The following is a 6,000-nucleotide window of genomic DNA, read 5'->3' as shown; positions in this document are numbered from 1 at the left end:
CGTGCTCGACAAACTGTTCCTGATAACTTAATTTGCAAACAATCTGACTTTTGTGGGTTAGTACTGGGACACACTCATGAACGGTATAATATTAGTACGGTAAACCTGGGAGGAAAAGTGGGACAGGTTCAGATCTTGAACCCCACGAATGATGACTACTTGAGCTCAAGCAATGGTTTTATTAAAACAGAAACCACCTTGCATTTAAAGAAAAATGTCAACCATATTTTAAGCTTCAGAAAGAAAACAGCCTGTTTATATATAAATAGATTATTCATTTTTTATTTCAGATCTTGACATGGATCCAAGATGCTGGTAACTAGGCGGGACGGATTGTTACACAGAACTGCAGGTTTCTGGATGGGTAACTAAATTTCCGTATTTCCGGTTTACTTGTGTTATTTATAAGCAAGATAAAAGTAAATACACCGCAAGAGCGAATCAAGTGGAAATTGTGCATTATGTATGTGTTTATAGTCAGTTTGTAGCATTTTTTTTACCAAATCTCAATTTAATACAAACTTTTAAGCTTATCATGCATATAGTTTGATGCACATTCTATAATTATAATATTAAAGATGTGCAGCATATATATGGAATGATCCACATCACTGGATACTGTATATATGTAACATTGCATGTGAAAATGCATAGCAACAAGTGATATAAGACTGCTGAAAAAAATCACATTGCAAGTTTTCATATATATTTTCAAAAATTGATGTTTTATGCATTTTTCAAAAACATTAATTTGCGACAGAAATATGAAAAACTGCGATAAAATCTTTTGTCAGCATTCTTGTATCGCTGGTTTTCAGATGTTTACACAAAATTTGCTCATTCAAGGACAAAAGTATTATTAAAACTGTTAATCTGTAAGAGTGCAGCCTTAAGGAAAACAAATGAAATAAAAAGGATTTTTAATGATTTCTAGCAGATAAGTCTTTTGTCAAAGAACCAAATTCAAGGTATCATTATAGCCGTCTGTCATGTCAGAGACAATACACTAATGTTATTGTATTATATTTGTATATGATGTATAGGTCCTAATTATTAGGTCTATAAATCCGGCTTTAAGTGATTTTGGGTGTGCCCTTGATCTAACTGAGAAAACAACTGATGTTTTATTATACGTATTTTACAAGTGGCTCTGTGAAATATTCTGTGACTGTTAAAAGGTGTAAATTTAAAATATTTTGTATATGTACTCAGTTTTTTTTATCATTGTTTTTTTGCTCTTAAATAATTTTTATTTTTCGTTTCAGAGACTCAGCGCCATGTCACAAATACTTCAGAACCTAAAATGAAAGTTACCGAAAGAGCAATAGACTTTCCAATCTCTACAAAATTCATCTTAGCTGTTTTTCAAGGTGATACTTGAGACTACCAAAGACTTTTCAAGGACAGAATTCACAAAACAGTTTATGCCACCATCTCATATCAAAGGATTGTGCTTGAGTTGAACAGCCTTTAAACAGAAACTGTTTCAACACCTTCGATGGATTCATTCTGATTCAGTTTACCCTTGCTGTGATCTGAGCAACTATTTACATCGATTCAACATTGTAAATTGTTTAAACTTGAAATTTTTGTCTTAGTGCAACTCACAGGGGGGAGAATCGAGCTTAACCTTAGCATTAAAACAAGATGGCGGCGCCCATGTAAAAGCTGAGTTTTTCGGCGATTTAAAATTTTGGAAGCCAGTTTAGACACTGGCATATTGTGAAAAACCTGCTAGAGAAAATTCCACACTTGGTACTTGGATCTCCATGAAACATGCTGTAGTTTTGTCAAACATTCGGACATCGGCATCGGCTCGACAGGAAAACGAACTAAAAGGCACGGCTAAGGTTAGGATCCCTCGATAATATTGGCCTGTTTTGACGATTAACAATACTATTCATGATTGTTGTGTCAAGTTATTGATCAAAAGTTATTTGTCTAGAAACCGGTAATGACGTATTTGCTTCAAAATTAGTATTAATGCACAATGCTTAGGAGCAGTGCACGCAAATAAGTGGCTACGGTTAGGTGCCATTTATTGAGAGAGGCGTTCATTACCTACGGTAATTTTGTTTCGTGTTTGTATCTCTTCTTTCTGAGAGATTAAAGGTTTCCGTAACACTGTGCGACATCATCATTATCCAGATGAAGTATTTTGAAACTGCCAAATCTGATTTCGCTGTGTTTTCATCTAGATACAGTTGAGAAAAAAAACTATAGTGACGCGATGTTGTTGATGAAAATCGTCTATTTTGTAGTTTTTGGTGTACCTTTTTAAATTTGAGGATGCATTAAAACAAATAATAAAGAAATATTCACATTCATATTTAATCAATCGTTACCAGAAGCGAAACTGATCGCACTTAATTAGTACTTAAATTGTTAACGGTAGATCGGTCTTGTCAAAAATGTTGACAAAAGATTGTAATGATGATAAAGGTTTAAAGTAGATGAATGATGTTTCCTGTATACTCGTATTTGAAAATAATGTCTGGCTCGATCAAACATAGTTTAAACGGTTGCAGGCATAGGAAGAATACTTTACAGGTTGTTAAATAGGGCCGATCTAGAACTGTTATGTTTGCTGTGTCACTTAACCCTAGTTTCTTCTGACATGATAATACTCTATTGTTTAGATCTTCATTTGTGATTTAAGACAGTTTTGCTGTACGTAAACGCAAACATGGCTAACGCTATTTAGCAACCCGTGACAAATTTACCGTACGCACAGCTGTCATTAGGTCTAGAAAATGACACAGCAGGATCCATTAGGATCCAGGATCTTATGCGCCCCTTCGAAGAAGAGGGGTGTATTGATTTGCACATGTCGGTCGGTACCGTCTACCGTCTGTAGACCAAAGCTTGTTCAAGTGATAACTCAACAATTCCTGGACGTATGGTCATCACACTTGACATGAAGGTTGGGCCTGACCAGTAGATGATTTTAGGGCTCATCGGGCCAAAGGTCAAGGTCACAGTGACCTTGAATGGTAAATTAATTTTAAAGCTTGTCCGAGTGATAACTCAACAATGTCGAGACCTTTCGTCATTAAACTTGATATGGAAGTTGGGCATCAACAGTAGATGACCCTTATTGGTTTTGGGGATCATCGAGCCTAAGATCAAGGTCACAGTGACCTTGAATGGTAAAAGGTTGTCCAAGTGATAAATCAACAATGCCTGCCCCCATGGCCCTCAAACTTGACTCGGAGGTTGGGCCTTACAAGTAGATGACCCCTATTGATTTTAGGGGTCAAAGGTCAAGGTCAAAGTGATCTTGAAAGCAAACTCGACAATTCCTGGACCAATCATGCCATTCAGTCTGAATGGTCATCAAACTTGACATAAAGGTTGGGCCTGACCAGTAGATGACCCCTCTTGACTTTGAGGGTCATCAAGCCAAGGTCAAGGTCACAATAACCTTTAATGCAAAAAAGATAACAAATCCTCTCTCAGGGATATCTCAACAATGCCTGAACCTATGATCATCAAACTTGACATGGAAGTTGGTCCTGACAAGGAGATGACTCTTATTGATTTTAGGAGTCATTGGGTCAAAGGTCAAGTTCACAGTGACCTTGAATGCGAAAATGTTTCGAGTGATATCTTGACAATGCATGTACCCATGGCCCTCAAACCTGACTTGAAGTTGTGTCTGGCCTGTAGATGAGTCCCTTTCATTTTAGGAGTCATCGGGTCAAACGTCAAAGTCACAGTGATATTGATTGAAAAAAGCTTGTCTGTGTGATAACATGTCAATGCCTGAACCCATGTCCCTCAAACATGACATTTAGATTTTTGTAGACCAGCTGATGACTCATATGGATTTTGAGGTCATAGAGTCAAAGGTCATGGTCATAACACACTCTATCCTCACACTTTGAATGGTCATAATCTTAAAACTGCCTCAACGGCATCAAATGTCAGTGACTAATCAGCTGTCATTTCGGTCCATGCTTATTTCATTCAATTGTTCATATAATCCTGACAACATGGCGCTCAGGTGGGGGCATAATGTTTGACAAACATCTCTTGTTGATACTTGGCTCATTTCTTACATGTAGCTGTAACATTTTGGGCAACTTCTCAATTATTTTGTTTAAGACATTTTTCATCCAGCTCATCTAAGCCTAAGTTAGTTTTCATGTTAACTTTTATGACTGCCTGTTTTTGTACTTTTTATAAATTATTTTTAATGACTTTTTCTCAAGAACCATTTGGCTAAGTATGTCTCCTCCTGAAATAGACTAATTTTTTTAGCTCCAGTTGTCTGTCTGTCCGTCTGTAACAAATTGTGTCTGCTCCATGTCTCTTCAACCTTTTGAAGGATTTGATATAACTTCCCACAAATGTACACCATATTGAGAGGAAGGGTTTATTATAATAACTGTTGAGCAGTTTCTGAACTTGACTGTTTTATATCTTGCATTTACCTCAAGCTGTTAAGTGAACAATATAATATTGACCAATACAAGGAACTAAACCTTCTAGGTCACCATTTTGGAATAAAGTAATACTTAAAGCTCATATTTCCATAGGAATCTGCTCATATACAGTTTAAATAGCTTAAACAAGTATATCATTTCAAGATAACATCAGATCCTCCACTGTTTTATGTTTGCAACATTTTTTTTTTAAACTTTGATTTATATATCAAGACTTTTATGAACAAATACCAAACAGCAACTCACAGATCTATACTCATTTGGGCAGAATTTTCCAAGCATTGTCATTTGATATTCAATGCTTTTTGGCAAATTGGGGCATTTTCTGTCACATTAAAATCAATATTAACATTAAAGCTCCAACTTCAATATTCTCATATTTTTGTGCCCATTCTTTGCCAATTATTTGTTTGTTTATTGGTATACATGTATGTGTATTCATACTGTTTTTCAAAATAACGAATTAATAAAATGTTTGAAATATTTTATTTGTTCATAACTTATTTAATATAACAAAAAGATGACTGCATTTTGTTTTATTTCACATCATGATCACTCATAGAGCAAGACTTGAAGAAGTATAGTGATATAGCCACAGGTGTTTGTCTGACTTTCTCCTACCCAAGAGGGCATGTGTTTAAATCCCAAGTTGGAAAACACAGTTCAAAGGTCAGTTGATGTATCCTGATTGCAGGCAAAGAGAAACACTCTATGATGGGCACCTGTAAAATAGAAGATACATAATCTTTACTATTATCCATAAAACGTGAAAGTTGTTCGTAAAATAAGAAAAAAAAATGGTCTAACATTTTTTTCAAATACAATTCATGATAATATTTCTTGTAAAAGTACACATTTATCTTAAGAGATAAAAAAACACTACAGTACAAATTTGTTTTGTAAAAGCCATTTCTCAAATTCAAATGAAATGCCTGCCTTGACAGTGTTATTTTGTATTAAGATTACATATATTGGTAAAAAATCGGTAGTTTGCAAGAAGCAGAAGCAAGTATTTTCTTATTTCATACTATGTTATAACGGCAATTGCATCTGTTTTTGAAAGACTGGGTCTAATAACATTAAAAAATATAATAATAATCCTACTCCCCGATTACTGTTTGCATAGTTTTTGCAATAGTTGGTTTAATCATACGATGAGATAGACAGTCATACCCAATGCTTTTCAGTGCTTTAACACTGCATCTCAGATGACTGAGCTTTTCTTTCAAAAGATTGCCTGCAATGAAAAACGTAATAAATCATATCAATAACAAACAAAGAGGATACTGTAATTGACAATAGGTCTACCTATTTGTAATGGCAAATGTCATTTGTATACTGGTTAGTATATAGAATTGTATATTAAAACATATTTGAGTGTGTAAACTTACATACCTTAAGGAAACAGTTCAAATAATATTCGCTAACTAAACTCTTTCTTAAATTTGTACTTCCGCGGTTTTCAATCGAATAGAACAAAGAATTAACGAACGTAATAGTACATTTACCTTTTGAGATGTGATTATTTAACATGTTAACGCCATAACAATTA

Source organism: Mya arenaria, chromosome 5 (assembly GCF_026914265.1).
Source record: "Mya arenaria isolate MELC-2E11 chromosome 5, ASM2691426v1".
NCBI lineage: Eukaryota > Metazoa > Mollusca > Bivalvia > Myida > Myidae > Mya > Mya arenaria.
The sequence above is the reverse complement of the archived record's forward strand: the minus strand, read 5'-3'. Positions refer to the sequence as shown.